The following is a 19,095-nucleotide window of genomic DNA, read 5'->3' as shown; positions in this document are numbered from 1 at the left end:
ATAATTCCTGTAGGCACATAATGGAACTTCTATTGTGAAGCTTGGTGTCCCTTCTTCACCTCAGCTACAGACCAGATTGAACACTCTTCACACTATGATGTGGTCATGTGTCCAAGGTGGATCGAGGGTAGGCTACAATGATGTCATCTGGTGACATCGCTCATGTCACCAGATGATATCATTATAGCTTAACATTGAACCTTATTCTGGTTGACTCGCAAGGCTGCACATTTCGCAGTCTTGGGAGTCCACAAAGCGCTGCCCGCCGTTCACACGGCCGACCGCCCCCCCCCCCCCCCCCTCGCATGCCGCGATCCGCAGCACGGCCGCAAATGGATGTTTAGCATAAACATCCATTCACAGCGTTGGATGTGGGGGAGAAATCATTCAATGGCCGCCGACCATCGAATGATTTCTACAGCGCTCGCAGAGGTAAGATACTTCTCTGGTGTCTTACCTCTGCAAGCGCCCTGTGCGGGAAGCCGACAGGCAGCTAAAATCCGCTGACATCAGCTGCCCGCCACCAGCTCCCGCGTCACCGGGCCATTTGCAAGGGAACGGCCATGAAATTCTGGGTGTTCTCATGGACTCTGCCCCCCGCATATGCTAAAAATCGGTCCCCCGTGCGAACACGCGGGGGACCGATTAAACCAGAATAACCCCCATTTATCCTTCCTTGGTCAGTTTAGAACTTCCAGGACAACCGTCTAGACCAGTGATTTTCAACCTTTTTACCTTGCGGCACACTAAATAACATTTTTTAATCGCCAAGGCACACCATGAGATCTCCGCAGGGCAAAAAATATTGGCCCCCACAGAGAAAAAAAACAACCTATTGACCCTCATATAAAAAAACAATCCCACTGGTCCCCACAGGTAAAAATAAAATACATTGGCCCTTTTCAAGAAAAGATGAGACCAGTAAACTACAGTTGACTACAGGTGGCTGTAAACTGGTTTGGGCATCTCTAGATCTGGGGGCACACTTGAGAACAGCTCAAGGCAAACTAGTGTGCCACGGCACAGTGGTTGAAAAACACTGGTCTAGACCTAACAGAAGGATCAACATTTGCTTTAGCAGAATGTATTATTCCTAACATTTAAGAAGTGCAAAATTGGGCCAAAATTAGCCCCAACAACAATCACCCATATTCATACAACAGATATTATTGCGACCTTTGCATGTCCCGATAACCTCTGCTACATTTGGGATGGCATAACCTATTCAGCAAAGTGCCAAAACCCTCCTCTCCCCCCCCCCCCCCCTTTTACCTATAATATAACCTCCTAATACCCCTTTCACACCAGCCTAAATTCTCGGGTTGAGTCCGGGAACAACCCGGGACTAGCTCTGGTGTGAAAGGTTCCAGGGACAAATTCCCGGGTTAATTTGCCAGCAATTCAACCCTGCTAGGTAGCAGGGTTGCTCCCGGGTCCTTCCAGGGTTACTGGCTGGTGTGAAAGGTGCAGGGACATGTCCCTGCTTCCCGTGTTGCCTCTGCTAGTGCTGATTTGCTAGCAGGGCAACTTCCTGTTGTGGTGGACACTCACAGACATGCCCAGAGGCAGCATACAGCGTGCAGGGAGACAGTGTGCATGTTCTGTAGCACCACAGACCCCAGAAGTGCATTTTAACCCCTGAAAGCCTGCAATGTGTGCCATGTCTTGGACAAATGAGGAGGTCAGAGAGCTATTAATCATTAGAGGTGAAGATGCTTTCATATGCCTTTTAACGTGTTTTACACAAGTAAACAGAGGCTGAAACACTACAAATGTTTTGTGTCTTTAATTATTAATAATCAATAATCTAATGTGAGCCTAAAAAAGGCCATTTTCAATGCTATTCTCATAGAAATGCAGGGTCATCCCGGGTTCAGTGTGAAAGGTGCCGACCCGGGTTGTCCCTGCTTCAAAAGCATGTGTGAATGGGTCCCAACCCGGGAATGTCCCTGCTTGTCCCGGGAATGTAATTCCCGGGTTTGTCTCTGCATTTCTGGTGTGAAAGGGGTATAAGTGTCAGTCTTGCACTTGCTCAGTGTGTATACATGCAGTCAAGGTATGAAGGTCAACCAACATGGGAGATACAGGAAGGAGGGGGGGGGGAGTCTCTTTCTTTTGTAACAATATAGATAAAGTGTTATTTTACACAACCGTTTACTAAGCTCTATGGTACAAGGAGTGATCAATGAACTTATTGTGTTACGTCTTTTTTTATTTTTTTTAATCAAGACTAGACATTACTTATTATGGGGAATATAATCCAGAACAAGTCAGTACCAAGAAATCGCCATTGTTGATTTAATTCCCTCTCTGTGAATGGGATGAGTCTTTCTTTAATGCATAAGTCGTGTTTACGTCTTTTTTGAGTCATACAGAACATTATGATTGCACACTGTACAGCGAGCGCTGAAAAAATGTATATAAATGATATTCTATTGCATTAAAGATTTTCATTGGCAGGTTAGGACAGGTAATATGCCTTAAAAATGATCCCAAAAATTCACCTGGAGCAGATGAAAGCCCTGGCTCGTAACTCAGATCTGCCAGTACAAGTTACCGGCTGTTAATGATGCATAAAGACACAAAAAGGGGCATGAATAGTGTTGATTTAATATTTTAGAAGTGGATTAATAGAGAAAATGGGAATTTCACTATGTGGTTATTGTATTAAATATTTTTGAACATTTATGTTTTATTTATGCCTCAGGGCTATAGTCAGGGCTGAACGAAGGGCAAGCCAGGTGCATACATGCAGAAGGACCAATCAGGGACACTGACGTAATCTCTAAGCAGTGACTGGCCAAGATGGTCAATGCTTTGTATGTGCTTCAATGTGTTGAGATCTCAATAGGTAAGTGTAATAGCCTATAAATATCCAAAGGGGGGGGGGGGGGGGGAGGCAATAAGGGTTATATTTAATTTTACAACCTGGATATTGAACTCCAATGAGAAAAATCAAGTTTTTAAAATTGTGTTCTATTCTGGGTTGGGCTGGCCAATAGGGTTACAGGGGAAATGTTGTTAATATTTTCCCTTTACCAGCAGAAATATCTGTTTAATGATGATGAATGAGGTAATATAAGTTGTCGAAATCCACATTCAAACGGAATGACACTACCAAACTTCATTTCAGTGTGCATATGGATGCAGTTTCCATCGTCACTTTTTACAGTTGGGAGCACTGTTGAGCACTGTTGATGGGTGAACTGAAATGTGTTCTATTATTACCAGCGGATGCTCCTACCTTCCTCTAGGAGGGGGGCTGCTGCTAGCCACGTTGCCAGGTCCCGCTCTGAACCACTCGCTGCTGCTGTACAAGGACCCGGCCCCTGTAGAATGCAGTGACAGGCTCTGGGTCCAGCTCATTTGCAGTATTGGCAATAGTACTGCACATGCCCATACCCCCGTCTTTTATGGTCTGCATTGGCTGCAGCCATAGAACCCAGCTAGGGCTACACAGCAAAGGCAGAGAGTGGGTTTCTACAGGAAGCCAGCTCTCTTCCTATCGCAGGCCAGATTGGCAGTCCTAGAGGAAGGTAACACCTCCGAATGGGACTGGCTTTAATGCGGGTGACTAGCAGGTCAGACTTCCAATGGGAAGTCATTGCCAGTCACAGTGTAACCAGTGCAGTCTCACGGACTGCATTTGACTTCAATAGAGCTGAACATAGTGTCAGATTTTACCTGGGGAGCCTGCAGTCCTGCAGCCCCTAAGTAAAACCCACCACTGATTATTATTACAGTAATTAGTAATTGACATCTTTATAGTGTCATATTAATCTCTATGGAATCGCGCTGCAAGGCTCAGTGTTACTAACCCTTGTGCAGCATTAGTGGATGACAAAACTGCAAGGCAGGCCCTCATACAGACGCAGCAGACCCAGCGCCATCTTAACAGCATAGTAGGCCCATGGAAAAGTAATGTTCTGAATCCCCTACACATATATTCATGGGAATAACGTTTAAAAAAAAAATACAGTGACTGGCTTTCAGCACTCTGATTGGTGGATAGCTCCAGCCATTCCCAATTAGCATGCTGACAACCAATCACTGTCAGGGTGCAGACTGCAAGGCAGGTAGAGAGTGCTGCTGGCTGCTCGGATTGTGGGTAGCATTCAAACACAGGTCGATACTGATGGAATAGCATGGACATTATATAATGGAAATGATACATGGCACTGTACAGGGGGTTGATATAAAGAGGGAACACTAATTTTCAGATCATAGTGGGAGAAAGGCATCATGCTCCCAAAAAGTACTATAACAATACTTGATATGATGTGATGTTTGCCATATATTAGCTGCCCCTTCGCCGCCCATTGCATACATAATTATCGCAAATATACTCTAACATATGTGATAATTATGGCAAAGGATAGCTCTTGCGTTAAGAGCTGTCCTTTGCGGTGAGTCAGCGGGTCCCATCGGGTCCCGGCAGCTCCCCCCCCCCCCCCCTTCCTTACCGGGCGATGTTGCTGTGCTGGACTCTCCTCCTCCCTGCACCCGGAAGAGGATCATAATGCAGGGAGGAGGAGGTCACAGGTCCAGGCAGCACAGCTCTGTGCTGCCCAGACACAGGTGAAGGGGGTCGGTGCGGGGCGGTGGTGGGTCACGGTAGAAACCCATAGTCACGGTAGAAACCCATATTTTTCTGGCGATGCCCCCCGCCGTGATAACCCAGCGGGGGATGCTTAGAGTATCCCAAAATGCAGTAAAAACCCAGATAACAGGGTTTTTACCGCATTTTTAGTTTAGTGAATCTCCCCCTTAAGCTTTCAGGACAGAGTATTGAGTTGAATTGAAATCTGTACCCATCCATCAGTATCTGAAGCAGGCACCCCTCCACCCCCAAAATGATTTTCACTGGATAAACCAGCAGATCAATCATACCCCAATGAAGTGCCCTGGAAACATAGGGTACAAAAATAGTGCCCCCTATTTGGATTCCCTCCATCAGGATGCCGACATTGGTATTCTGACCACCGGCAACCCCACCGCCTGTCATCCTGTGTGTGTATATATTTACATAAAACACACGCACGCACACAATCAATAGTTATATGTAAGGTATAAGGTACAGAACATTTGGGGGATTTTCTCTTTGTCCAGGTGCTTCCAGACTTTGTGAAAGGACCCTTTCATGTCGACATTCCCAGACAACCCTGGGCATGCCTGGGATATGAACTTTTCCAGAAGAGGAGCTGTGTATTATACTCATTATGCCATGTTGTGACACGGATAAACCTCCACTACACAGCTGCCTGCAGGAGTTACTCACTCAGAGCCCAACACAGACATGTCTCTGCTGATAACCTTATCAAGCCCTAACAGCTCTCCGATCCCACAGTGTCACTCAGTAGTAACCGCACATGTGCCCAGCACACGGGCGTCGGGAGCACAACATCCTCCCAGTGACTGCTGGCCGCATATATCCCGAGGCAGACAGGAGACCACATGGTTACAGGCAGGGTGGCATCTTCCCTTCTGCAGGATAATTAAGGTTATTAGAAGCCAATATGGAACCACTACAACTGGCATAGAGCAGAATACGGCTGAGTAATGGGTTTGCAATTACTGTGATATACTAGAAATGAGTAGGATTCACTGCTTGCCTACAAACCCTGATATTAGGGGTATGCAGTCCCTTGGTCGACAACGTGAAAAATTCATGTCAATCTTATTCAAGTCGACAATGTCGGTGTGTAGGTACAGGTCAGTAATGGGGGGCAGTGATAGGTGTGTAGGTACTGGTCAGTAATGGGGGGGGCAGTGATAGGTGTGTAGGTACAGGTCAGTAATATGGGGCAGTGATAGGTGTGTAGTTACAGGTCAGTAATGGGGGGCAGTGATAGGTGTGTAGGTACAGGTCAGTAATAGGGGGCAGTGATAGGTGTGTAGTTGCAGGTCAGTAATGGGGGGTAGTGATAGGTGTGTAGGTACTGGTCAGTAATGGGGGGGCAGTGAGTGATAGGTGTGTAGGTACTGGTCAGTAATGGGGGGGCAGTGATAGGTGTGTAGGTACAGGTCAGTAATGGGGTAGTGATAGATGTGTAGGTACAGGTCAGTAATGGGGTAGTGATAGGTGTGTAGGTACAGGTCAGTAATGGGGGGCAGTGATAGGTGTGTAGGTACAGGTCAGTAATAGGGGGCAGTGATAGGTATGTAGGTACAGGTCAGTAATGGGGTAGTGATAGGTGTGTAGGTACAGGTCAGTAATAGGGGGTAGTGATAGGTGTGTAGGTACAGGTCAGTAATGGGATAGTGATAGGTGTGTAGGTACAGGTCAGTAATGGGGGCAGTGATAGGTGTGTAGGTACAGGTCAGTAATGGGGGCAGTGATAGGTGTGTAGGTACAGGTCAGTAATGGGGGGCAGTGATAAGTGTGTAGGTACTGGTCAGTAATGGGGGGGCAGTGATAGGTGTGTAGGTACTGGTCAGTAATGGGGGGGCAGTGATAGGTGTGTAGGTACAGGTCAGTAATGGGGTAGTGATAGATGTGTAGGTACAGGTCAGTAATGGGGGGCAGTGATAGGTGTCAAGGTATAGGTCAGTAAGGGGGGTAGTGATACGTCTGTAGTACAGGTCAGTAATGGGGGGCAGTGATAGGTGTGTGTGTAGGTACAGGTCAGTAATGGGGGGTAGTGATAGGTGTGTAGGTATAGGTCAGTAAGGGGGGTAGTGATACGTCTGTAGTACAGGTCAGTAATGGGGGGCAGTGATAGGTGTGTGTAGGTACAGGTCAGTAATGGGGGGTAGTGATAGGTGTGTAGGTATAGGTCAGTATTGGGTGTTAGTGATAAGTGTGTAGGTACAGGTCAGTAATGGGGGGTAGTGATAGGTCTGTCTGTAGTACAGGTCAGTAATGGGGGGCAGTGATAGGTGTGTGTAGGTACAGGTCAGTAATGGGGGGTAGTGATAGGTGTGTAGGTATAGGTCAGTATTGGGGGTTAGTGATAAGTGTGTAGGTACAGGTCAGTAATGGGGGGGTAGTGATAGGTCTGTCTGTAGGTACAGGTCAGTAATGGGGGCAGTGGTAGGTGTGTAGGCACAGGTCAGTAATGGGGGTAGTGATAGGTGTGTAGGTACAGGTGAATAATAGGGGGCATTGATAGGTTTGTAGGTGCAGGTCAGTAATGGGGGGCAGTGATAGATGTGTAGGTACAGGTCAGTAATAGGGGGCAGTGATAGATGTGTAGGTACTTGTCAGTAATGGGGGGTGGTGATAGGTCTGTAGGTACAGGTCAGTAATGGGGGCAGTGATAGGTGTGTAGGTACAGGTCAGTAATGGGGGTAGTGATAGGTGTGTAGGTACAGGTCAGTAAGAGGGGGCAGTGATAGGTGTGTAGGTACAGGTCAGTAATGGAGGCAGTGATAGGTGTGTAGGTACAGGTCAATAATGGGGGGCAGTAATATGTGTGTAGGTACTGGTCAGTAATGGGGGGTAGTATGGGTCTGTAGGTATAGGTCAATAATAAGCAGTGATAGGTGTGTAGGTACAGGTCAGTCATGGAGGCAGTGATAGGTGTGTAGGTACAGGTCAGTAATAGGGGGTAGTGATAGGTGTGTAGGTACTGGTCAGTAATGGGGAGTAGTGATAGGTGTGTAGGTACAGGTCAGTAATGGGGGGCAGTGATAGGTGTGTAGGTACAGGTCAGTAATGGGGGCAGTGATAGGTGTGTAGGTACAGGTCAGTAATAGGGGGCAGTGATAGGTGTAGCTACAGGTCAGTAATGGGGGGCAGTGATAGGTGTGTAGGTACAGGTCAGTAATGGGGTAGTGATAGGTATGTAGGTACAGGTCAGTAATAGGGGGCAATGATACGTGTTTAGGTACAGGTCAGTAATGGGGGGCAGTGATAGGTGTGTAGGTACAGGTCAGTATTGGAGGTTAGTGATAGGTGAGTAGGTAAAGGTCAGTAATGGGGGACAGTGATAGGTGTGTAGGTACAGGTCAGTAATGGGGGCAGTGATAGGTGTGTAGGTACAGGTCAGTAATAGGGGGCAGTGATAGGTATGTAGGTACAGGTCAGTAATAGGGGGCAATGATAGGTGTTTAGGTACAGGTCAGTAATGGGGGGCAGTGATAGGTGTGTAGGTACAGGTCAGTATTGGAGGTTAGTGATAGGTGAGTAGGTAAAGGTCAGTAATGGGGGACAGTGATAGGTGTGTAGGTACAGGTCAGTAATGGGGGCAGTGATAGGTGTGTAGGTACAGGTCAGTAATGGGGGCAGTGATAGGTGTGTAGGTACAATTCAGTAATGGGGGGCAGTGATAGGTGTGTAGGTACAGGTCAGTAATGGGGGTAGCGACAGGCGTGTAGGTACAGGTCAGTAATGGGGGTAATGATAGGTGCATAGGTACAGGTCAGTAATGGGGGGCAGTGTTAGGTGTGTAGGTACAGGTCAGTAATGGGAGTAGTGATAGGTGTGTAGGTACAGGTCAGTAATGGGGGGCAGTGATAGGTGTGTAGGTACAGGTCCGTAATGGGGGGCAGTGATAGGTGTGTAGGTACAGGTCAGTAATGGGGGGCAGTGATAGGTGTGTAGGTACTGGTCAGTAATGGGGGGGGCAGTGATAGGTGTGTAGGTACAGGTCAGTAATATGGGGCAGTGATAGGTGTGTAGTTACAGGTCAGTAATGGGGGGCAGTGATAGGTGTGTAGGTACAGGTCAGTAATAGGGGGCAGTGATAGGTGTGTAGTTGCAGGTCAGTAATGGGGGGCAGTGATAGGTGTGTAGGTACAGGTCAGTAATAGGGGGCAGTGATAGGTGTGTAGTTGCAGGTCAGTAATGGGGGGTAGTGATAGGTGTGTAGGTACTGGTCAGTAATGGGGGGGCAGTGAGTGATAGGTGTGTAGGTACTGGTCAGTAATGGGGGGGCAGTGATAGGTGTGTAGGTACAGGTCAGTAATGGGGTAGTGATAGATGTGTAGGTACAGGTCAGTAATGGGGTAGTGATAGGTGTGTAGGTACAGGTCAGTAATGGGGGGCAGTGATAGGTGTGTAGGTACAGGTCAGTAATAGGGGGCAGTGATAGGTATGTAGGTACAGGTCAGTAATGGGGTAGTGATAGGTGTGTAGGTACAGGTCAGTAATAGGGGGTAGTGATAGGTGTGTAGGTACAGGTCAGTAATGGGATAGTGATAGGTGTGTAGGTACAGGTCAGTAATGGGGGCAGTGATAGGTGTGTAGGTACAGGTCAGTAATGGGGGCAGTGATAGGTGTGTAGGTACAGGTCAGTAATGGGGGGCAGTGATAAGTGTGTAGGTACTGGTCAGTAATGGGGGGGCAGTGATAGGTGTGTAGGTACTGGTCAGTAATGGGGGGGCAGTGATAGGTGTGTAGGTACAGGTCAGTAATGGGGTAGTGATAGATGTGTAGGTACAGGTCAGTAATGGGGGGCAGTGATAGGTGTCAAGGTATAGGTCAGTAAGGGGGGTAGTGATACGTCTGTAGTACAGGTCAGTAATGGGGGGCAGTGATAGGTGTGTGTGTAGGTACAGGTCAGTAATGGGGGGTAGTGATAGGTGTGTAGGTATAGGTCAGTAAGGGGGGTAGTGATACGTCTGTAGTACAGGTCAGTAATGGGGGGCAGTGATAGGTGTGTGTAGGTACAGGTCAGTAATGGGGGGTAGTGATAGGTGTGTAGGTATAGGTCAGTATTGGGTGTTAGTGATAAGTGTGTAGGTACAGGTCAGTAATGGGGGGTAGTGATAGGTCTGTCTGTAGTACAGGTCAGTAATGGGGGGCAGTGATAGGTGTGTGTAGGTACAGGTCAGTAATGGGGGGTAGTGATAGGTGTGTAGGTATAGGTCAGTATTGGGGGTTAGTGATAAGTGTGTAGGTACAGGTCAGTAATGGGGGGGTAGTGATAGGTCTGTCTGTAGGTACAGGTCAGTAATGGGGGCAGTGGTAGGTGTGTAGGCACAGGTCAGTAATGGGGGTAGTGATAGGTGTGTAGGTACAGGTGAATAATAGGGGGCATTGATAGGTTTGTAGGTGCAGGTCAGTAATGGGGGGCAGTGATAGATGTGTAGGTACAGGTCAGTAATAGGGGGCAGTGATAGATGTGTAGGTACTTGTCAGTAATGGGGGGTGGTGATAGGTCTGTAGGTACAGGTCAGTAATGGGGGCAGTGATAGGTGTGTAGGTACAGGTCAGTAATGGGGGTAGTGATAGGTGTGTAGGTACAGGTCAGTAAGAGGGGGCAGTGATAGGTGTGTAGGTACAGGTCAGTAATGGAGGCAGTGATAGGTGTGTAGGTACAGGTCAATAATGGGGGGCAGTAATATGTGTGTAGGTACTGGTCAGTAATGGGGGGTAGTATGGGTCTGTAGGTATAGGTCAATAATAAGCAGTGATAGGTGTGTAGGTACAGGTCAGTCATGGAGGCAGTGATAGGTGTGTAGGTACAGGTCAGTAATAGGGGGTAGTGATAGGTGTGTAGGTACTGGTCAGTAATGGGGAGTAGTGATAGGTGTGTAGGTACAGGTCAGTAATGGGGGGCAGTGATAGGTGTGTAGGTACAGGTCAGTAATGGGGGCAGTGATAGGTGTGTAGGTACAGGTCAGTAATAGGGGGCAGTGATAGGTGTAGCTACAGGTCAGTAATGGGGGGCAGTGATAGGTGTGTAGGTACAGGTCAGTAATGGGGTAGTGATAGGTATGTAGGTACAGGTCAGTAATAGGGGGCAATGATACGTGTTTAGGTACAGGTCAGTAATGGGGGGCAGTGATAGGTGTGTAGGTACAGGTCAGTATTGGAGGTTAGTGATAGGTGAGTAGGTAAAGGTCAGTAATGGGGGACAGTGATAGGTGTGTAGGTACAGGTCAGTAATGGGGGCAGTGATAGGTGTGTAGGTACAGGTCAGTAATAGGGGGCAGTGATAGGTATGTAGGTACAGGTCAGTAATAGGGGGCAATGATAGGTGTTTAGGTACAGGTCAGTAATGGGGGGCAGTGATAGGTGTGTAGGTACAGGTCAGTATTGGAGGTTAGTGATAGGTGAGTAGGTAAAGGTCAGTAATGGGGGACAGTGATAGGTGTGTAGGTACAGGTCAGTAATGGGGGCAGTGATAGGTGTGTAGGTACAGGTCAGTAATGGGGGCAGTGATAGGTGTGTAGGTACAATTCAGTAATGGGGGGCAGTGATAGGTGTGTAGGTACAGGTCAGTAATGGGGGTAGCGACAGGCGTGTAGGTACAGGTCAGTAATGGGGGTAATGATAGGTGCATAGGTACAGGTCAGTAATGGGGGGCAGTGTTAGGTGTGTAGGTACAGGTCAGTAATGGGAGTAGTGATAGGTGTGTAGGTACAGGTCAGTAATGGGGGGCAGTGATAGGTGTGTAGGTACAGGTCCGTAATGGGGGGCAGTGATAGGTGTGTAGGTACAGGTCAGTAATAGGGGGCAGTGATAGGTGTGTAGGTACAGGTCAGTAATAGGGGGTAGCGACAGGCGTGTAGGTACTGGTAGTGATAGGTGTGTAGGTACAGGTTAGTAATGGGGGGCAGTGATAGGTGTGTAGGTACAGGTCAGTAATGGGGGGCAGTGATAGGTGTGTAGGTACAGGTCAGTAATAGGGGGCAGTGATAGATGTGTAGGTACAGGTCAGTAATGGGGGCAGTGATAGGTGTGTAGGTACAGGTCAGTAATAGGGGGCAGTGATAGGTGTGTAGGTACAGGTCAGTAATGGGGGGTAGCGATAGGTGTGTAGGTACAGGTCAGTAATAGGGGCAGTGATAGGTGTGTAGGTACAGGTCAGTAATAGGGGGCAGTGATAGGTGTGTAGGTACAGGTCAGTAATAGGGGGCAGTGATAGGTGTGTAGGTACAGGTCAGTAATGGGGGGGCAGTGATAGGTGTGTAGGTACAGGTCAGTGACTGAAGTCTTCCAGTTACTGCGCTCACCAAGTCTAATTGTCAGGAAGGAGGCCTGCTCTGGCTGACTGCTCTCTGTGCTGGGCTCCTGCTGTGATGAGTCAAAAACGAGGAACACCGACTACACATCTATGGCCACACGGCCTTAAAGACATAAATATGCACCGACACAGAAGAGGGATCCGAAGATCCCTTTCCTCAGAGAATGCTTCCATAGGCTGTCGTTAATGACATTCCAGGATGTCATTATTCAAGAGGACCAAAATCTGAATATCACTGCTTTTTGAAGTTTGGTACATAGGGGTCAGACCGTAGTCCTCATACAGCTCCATTTAGCCTTGTGCAGGGAATTTCTGTGAAATATCCTACATAAATCTATTGTCAAATAGCAAAAATACATAAAATCATAGAACACCTGTAATAATTGCCTCCAAAGAAATGCCATCATTGGATATCTATGCATGGAGGGCTGGTGCATGTGCAATATGTACTGTGCGCATTCGCATTCAATTATAGGCGGCCCTGCAAACTGGTCTGAATTAGGCCCAGTGTCAGATACGGAAGCCAGGCGGAAGCTGCAGGAGAGGAATCATAAGAAGCCTCTCCGGTGAGTAGGCCTGCAAAGACTTAAACCAGATTACGCCAACCTCTATCCCTAGACTGACAGGTATGCTTAGGGCTTATGGCAAAGGCGACTCCATCTTTTTTCCAGTCCAGCACATCGATATTGTTCAACACTTGAGTGCAATTATCAATATGCATTACATCTACACCAACCTCACTTTCAACTCTACAAAAACAAGGCAGCCAAGCGTCCCCTTCTCTGCAGATCCGCTAGCCGATGTGTCCCAACACATTCGGAGCTGGTAAAATAGCAGTTATCTTCAGCTGCCGACAAGGCATTGTCTAGACTTGTCTATTTTGGGGTTATTTTATTCTATTTTTTATTTCTTTAAAGGAAATGATTTGCTCAAACAATTACATTTTTCCACCCATCGCCTCCCCCCTCTCCTTTCGTACATTCCAGTCTGCGCAAAAAGGACTGAACTAAACTTGCCTGAGATTGGAATAAATGCATCCACCACCAAGGCAGGCGCAGGAGAGGGGAGATAGGCAGCTGCAGGCTGTTAATTCTTCTTACACTCCAAGCAGGCAGCCGGGACAGGTTGGGACAAGATAGCGCCACAGAAGTGATAATAAAGTGTCTGTCATTCTACTCCGACATGTAGTGTCTTGTAAACCGCAAATACCGTTAACTGGCTTGAGTGAATCTGTTATGACAGATCCTGGAAATAACGCAGGGATTGTAATACATATCTGAATGTTTTAGTAACCGGCGTGTATAATTTTACCTTTTTTGGTGCTATTCTTCAAAACAGCACAAGGAGAGATTCGAACGGGCCGGTGGTGGGCGAGACTCAGGCAAGGGAGCGACCTTGGAGGAAACAATATAGGTTCTGGGGAATTGAGGTCTAATTCACACCTGTTCTCGCTGCATAGCGAGCAGCCCGACTGATTGCTAGCATGCTAGAGGATGCCTTCGCATAGGCAAGCGGCCGCACAGAAGAAAAACCATTCGACGGTCGATCACCGTTTAATTATTTTTCCCCCCCTTTGCTTGTAAAAGTCAGTTATTCTGGCCAGAGATTGTCGAATTTGGGGCGGGCGCTAAAGTCATGTGACATCAGGTGCCTGCACCAAGCAGGCATCAACAAGCTTGGGTGCCCTGATTCCACCCCTGCCCACAGTGGCGTAACAAAAGCCCCACAGACCTCTCGTGGCACTGAGTAAGTGTGGGCGCCGGTCTGCGGGACTGTAGTTATGCCACTGCTGCCTGCCGTGTCTGTGGCTGGGACTCGCAGATTACTTGTCTGTGTGGTCCCAGCTCTCCTCTCATCCTGCTGCAGTGCTAATAAAAACTGACCCTCACAAAATGGCTGCCCCCATACAGCGGACAGTTTTTCAGCTGTCTGCTGTATGGGGGCTGTATGCTAGAGAATGCTAGAGCATCCTCTAGCATCCTTAAAAACGGTCTGCTATTAGGGGCAGCCATTTTGTGAGGGTCAGTTTTCATTAGGAGTCCGAGCCAGAGTGCCGGACTGCGGCGGAGACCAGATCTGCGGGTCCCTGGCCTGCCAAGAATGCGGCGGCGGCAAGCAACATGCGGAGGGGTGTGTTTAACTTTACTTGGGTGAGAAGGCGGCGATGCCGAAATCGGCTGGGCACAAATATACTTGTTACGCCACTGCCCATCCTAGAGTGGACACAACAAAGGCATTCGCTCCGGGGGTCTGTACATGCGCATATTCGCACATGCGCAAGCCTCAAACATGGGATGGGGGAGCGAATTCTGCCTGCAACGAGGGAGTCTGAATCACCCGCTTAAAGAAGCTGTGGCGAGCTGGACAGATTATCCCATTTATTTACCAAATCTGTTAACCAGGACTAAATAAAAATGAAATTGAACAAGTGATTGCTTAAAATGAGTATTACTTTTTGATTTTGGTTATTATTTACTAGAACGTGTGAAGGAAGAGAAGATATAAATCAGACCGCGCACTTACTCCTAGCACACCCTTGATTACCATTGTATCTAGACCGTTGCTGGTGTCTGGTTTCATACAATGACCCCAGCCACAGGTTAGTTAGGGTTACCATAGAAGGTCTGTGTACACCATCTGTATTTGTGTATTTCAAAGTCGGTCATAAAGTTTTTATTTTACTCTGTAATATGCTGAAACAACCTATTACTAGATTCATAAAACCCTGGAGGCTTCCTGAGATTTGTTTTTGTTTTCCAACATTGTAGAACTGTCAAATTTGGCTGATGAATGGGAGAAGATGAATGTATCACTGGTGGCGGTATACCGGGAGGGATGCCGGTGTTGTGTACAGAGTGTCTAGGACTGGCCTTCAGGGGTACAGGGGAAATCCCCTTGGCCCCCACTTTCTGAGCACCCCCTCTTTCCCCCTTGGGGGATGCAGCTTGCAGACTTTGATTATACATTGTTCCTCTATTATAGGGTGAGGAACATGGGGGCTTATTAAATGTGCCCCACAATTCTCTCTCATGCCAAACAAAGTGAGTGGTCATGAGGCAGCCCTCTTCTTATTGGCTATAGGCCAACAAGAAGACGATGTAGACAGTTCCTGTGATGTCATTGTAGCTCTGCAGTCATTCACTAGCCTGCAATTCATCCCAGTGGTAAGAGCTTAGGTGCTGTCATTGAGTTTTTAATAGCATGTATTCAGGGCCCTTGGCAAATCAATGCACTGGGGCCCCTACACACCCAAACAAGGGAAGCAATAAAGAGAAAGAAATCAGAACCTGCTCCTCCTGCTGTTCTGTGCGTTCTCTCCACACTCATCCATACAGTGACCGGCTGTCAGCACTCAGATGGGTGGATAGCTCCACACCTGGACAGAATGCTATCTTGTCACTATTTTTTGGGAACATTGGGCATTGCCTGCTGCCGCCCTCTTCCCTCCCCTCCTCGAGCGAAGGGCTCTTTGCGTATGCGCATACTGGCAAACTACAAACATCGGGATGAATTAGGCCCATTAAAAACAGGTCTGAATAGGCCCCTTCATTTGTGGTCTTGTAAATATGAACAGACAACATTTACTCAGTCAGGGAATGACTTTACAGCAGGGGTCTTCAACCTTTAAGACAACGTGGGCCACCTAAAAAAATCCAGTGAAGCCCGAGGGCCACTAAACTCTACTGCGGTATTTCGGACAGCCCCATAGAATCACAGCTCCCCTATAACATCAGCACAGTCCTTCATAGATAGTTGGCACAGCCGCCCATACTCAGCACAACCCCCCCCACACACACACACACACACCCCAATAGTCATCAGCAGCCAATTTGGGATCCAGTGCAAACAGTGAAATATGTGCCCCCCCATATATAATTTGATATTGAATAAATTGCACGCGCCGTAGGCGCGCTCCCAAAAAGGGGTGTGGCCTAATTATAAGGGCGTGGTCTAATTTTAAAGAGTGTGAACTAGCAGGAAAACAATTACCTGACACCTCTTTTGCAACCTGCATGACCAGACATTGGTTACCGCAGGAATGGTCTTTGTCCTCACACGCTTAAGTTGACTGAAGGCTGCACAGTGACATATAAGCATGAAGGCCCAACACAGTGAACTAGTATGCCTCACAGATCAAGCCCAAACAATGAAAGGCTACTTAAATCAATATAAACTGTTACACATTGTGCATCACACCATAGTGTCCATTAGACATTATGCCACACACCGTAATACCTGTTGTACATTATGTCATACACCGTAATGCCCATTACACATTATGCCCCACACTGATGCCCATTATGCCACAGACCATAATGCCAGCAGTACTCCTGCTTTTACATATGATGCCCCAGCAGTGCCCCTCACCCAATGCCCCAGCAGTGCCCCCACACAATGCCCCAGCAGTGCCCCTCACACACAATGCCCCAGCAGTGCCCCTCACACACAATGCCCCCAGTAATGCCCCACACACAATGCCCCCAGTAATGCCTGCAGCTTTGCCAGGTCCCCTGCTCCAGCCAGCTGTACCTCCTCATCCTGCAGCTTTGCCGGGTCACTATCCATGCCTCCTCCTGCAGTTTCGCCGGGTCCCCTCCGCCAGCTGTGCCTCCTCCTCCTGCAGTTCCTGCGCCAGGTCCCCTGCTCCCGCCAGCTGCGTCGCCTCCTCCCGCAGCTTCGCCGGGTCCCAACTCCCCAGCTCCCACCAGACGTGCCTCCTCCTCCCTCAGCCGCGCTGGATCCACTCCTCTGCCCTGCCTGCAGCCAATGAAAAATCGGGTAGGCGGCACCCGGGGGGACTCCATTACCCTGCCTCCCTCGGCAGCGTTTTCTTTTACTTTAAAAAAAAAAAATCCTGTGCATGGCTGGCCGGTGGGCAGAGGGCCACTGAGATCAGCTCCGTGGGCCACTCGTGGCCCGCGGGCCATGGGTTGAAGACCCCTGCTTTACAGCATCCGGGCAAAACTGTTTTGTGGACCTTGAACGGGATCTGGACTTTGGGTCAACATGCATTGTGTCGATAGTATTTAGTTATTGGACAACATGTCGACACAAGCAAAAGGTAGACATGGTCATTTTTTAAACTTTTTATACTTTACCATCCACGTGGACTACGACAGGGAACAGTACCCGACCCAAAGGCCAACTAGCGAATCATGCCATGCGAGGGTACACAGTACACTAATTGGGGGTCCACGTGCTCAAATCTACAAAATGACACCGATAAAGGGTGAGAAACTCATGTTGACCTTTTCATGTGTCGACCCTTTTGGTGTCGACCTTTCTCACATGTTGACCTTGTGCATTTCAGCCTTTTTGGGTTGACACTGTTGTCTTTTTGAACATGACAGATCTGTTCTGTGCATTGGACACAATTCTGTTCATAGAGCAGCTGTGCATTATATCCAAGGGCAGCAACAAGAACAAACCCCTCAGCCTGAATAATATAAATCCTTTACTGAACAGCACAGAAGAAAGCCAGAAAGCAATCTGTTTAATAATAATTGTACGGATGCGCACATTATACCACACATTAGTAATTACACATAATGCCACACTGTAATTCCCCTTACACATTATGCCGCACATTAGTACTGTCCTTATACACATAATGCTACACATTATTACAACCCACTATCCCCTAATCCCTGGCGCTCCCGCTGAATCAATTGTATATCTGATATTTCCCTAGGCATTCTAAATGCCCATGGCATTTGCCTAGTTTGCCTATGCCTAAGGCTGGCTCTGGCTATCGTCATGTACCATGCACCTGGCGTCATGCATGCGCAGTAGACTCTGACACAAAGCCAGAGTTTTACAGCACTGTCAGTAAGGAAGGGGGCCCGTCCAGAGCTTGTACACTGGCCCCACCTCTCCTATAATTACTGTACTATTACTATATTGTATTACTATATTGTTTGCAATTCATCCGTTGTTTATCCAGGTAACAAACTTTGTGTGAATTGAGAGGAGGATGTCATTTATTAATAATCTATTTAGATTCTTTATTGCATGTGACTCCTGCATCGATCCTAGAATCTGGTCACGTTTACCAAACTACGAACGTGACAACAGTACTCACATTCGCCCTCTAGTGTACAAATATGTGTATTAATCCTATCTGCAAGGCCAGCTGCAGAAGCTTACAGATTATAAGGTCTACAGCATGGGTCTTCAAACTGCGGCCCTCCAGATGTTGTGAAACTACAAATCCCAGCAAGTTTTAACACTCCCTTATAGCAAAACTGTGGCAAGGCATGCTGGGATTTGTAGTTTCACAACATCTGGAGGGCCGCAGTTTGAAGACCCATGGTCTACAGTTTCTAGATAGACAGTCAAAAGGTCGACCACTATTGGTCAACAGCCAATGGGTCGACACATTGAAATGGCTGACATGCACTCGGTCGCGAGGAGTTTTTCCCGGTTTTCATGAAATTAGTGTAATTTGTTCCCTCACATGGCTCGTCTGGACACAGTGCATCACTGCGCCCAGTACTGGATTCATGAAGTCTTTCAAAAAAAAATCATGAAAAACTAATGTCGTACCTCAGTCAGCTTGATTATACCATCTGTAAATAAGCAGGGATAGCTATAAAACCTGGACTGTTGCTCTGCCTTGAAGGACCGCGGTTGAGGACCACTGCTCTACTGTGACATTTACTCAGCTGAGCGATTATCGGCTGACTTCACATGCTCAATGGTTGCATGCACCAAGGTCGCTCGAAGGGAGGATTTGTTTTTACCATAGAGTTATCATAGAGTCAATGTTTACATGATCTGCTTCCGATGCTGCGTATGTGCTCATGGTTGCAGACAGCGGCAATGGCTCCCGTGGGCATCCTCATACAAATCATGGCTGCCATTGTATTAGCAGATTTTACCTATTTACAGCTACATAAATCACAGATGCGGCATCAATGGCGTACAACTTTAAATCAGGTCCAGTCAGCGTGGCCATTTTTGCCGGCCAGACCTATTGGTGGGAGAATGCAACCAACCAACCAACTGACTATGTACACATTGAGCCAAGAGTAGCGATAAGAAGACTCAGTAGTCTTCTTATTGCTACTTATGGCAATAGTTATAAGACAACACATCTGTGTGGAGTAAAAATAAGCTGATTATTCTGTAAGCCATAATTATTGTAATGGTTTGAAAATCATGATGGGAACATGTGGAG

At 47.7% G+C, this 19,095-nt stretch overlaps 1 protein-coding gene across 3 annotated transcripts in view; it reads right to left on the bottom strand.

Annotated features, from left to right (window-relative positions):
* The window catches only part of TP73 (tumor protein p73), a 137,171-nt gene that overhangs the window by 19,037 nt on the left and 99,039 nt on the right, over positions 1 to 19,095 (bottom strand). The gene's annotated exons all lie outside the window — the stretch shown is intronic.

Source organism: Crinia signifera, chromosome 19, assembly GCF_055691185.1.
Source record: "Crinia signifera chromosome 19, ASM5569118v1, whole genome shotgun sequence".
In the NCBI taxonomy this organism is placed as follows: domain Eukaryota; kingdom Metazoa; phylum Chordata; class Amphibia; order Anura; family Myobatrachidae; genus Crinia; species Crinia signifera.
This window is presented reverse-complemented; position numbering and strand designations above follow the sequence as displayed.